Below are 899 nucleotides of genomic sequence, written 5' to 3' on the forward strand. Positions count from 1 at the left end.
TTCTTTTTTTCTCCCTTTTGTTGTGAGCCGTGTGTCTGACACGGTCTTGGTGCTATGGTCGGGTGTCAGGCCTGAGCCTCTGAGGCTGGAAGGCCTGAGCCTCTGAGTTCAGGACATTGGTCCACCAGAGAACCCCAGCTCCACATAATATCAAATGGCAAAAGATCTCCCAGAGATCTCCATCTCAGTGCTAAGACCCAGCTCCACTCAATGACCAGCAAGCTACAGCACTGGTCACCCTATGCCAAACAACTAGCAAGACAGGAACACAACCCCAAAGATAAGTGACCTGTACAGTAATATAGTGGAAATAACGACTGCAGAGCAGAATAAAGAAAAAAGAATGCAAAGAATTGAGGACAGTCTCAGAGACATTTGGGAGAACATTAAGCATACCAACATTCGAATTATAGGGGTCCAAGAAGAAGAAGAGAAAAAGAAAGGGACTGAGAAAATATTTGAAGAGATTATAGTTGAAAACTTCCCTAATGTGGGAAAGGAAATAGTCAAGTCCAGGAAGCACAGAGAGTCCCATACAGGATAAATCCAAGGAGAAACACGCTGTCTGAGCGTGTCTGAGCGTGACAGAAACACATATTAATCAAACTATCAAAAATTAAATACAAAGAAAACATATTAAAAGCAGCAAGGGAAAAACAGCAAATAACATACAAGGGAATCCCCATGAGGTTAACATCTGATCTTTCAGCAGAAACTCTGCAGACCAGAAGAGAGTGGCAGGACATATTTAAAGTGATGAAAGGGAAAAACCTACAACCATGATTACTCTACCCAGCAAGGATCTCATTCAGATTCGACGGAGAAATTAAAACCTTTACAGACAAGCAAAAACTAAGAGAATTCAGCACCACCAAAACAGCTTTACAACAAATGCTAAA

The sequence above is a fragment of the Physeter macrocephalus genome, chromosome 10, assembly GCF_002837175.3.
Source record: "Physeter macrocephalus isolate SW-GA chromosome 10, ASM283717v5, whole genome shotgun sequence".
Taxonomy (NCBI): Eukaryota; Metazoa; Chordata; class Mammalia; order Artiodactyla; family Physeteridae; genus Physeter; species Physeter macrocephalus.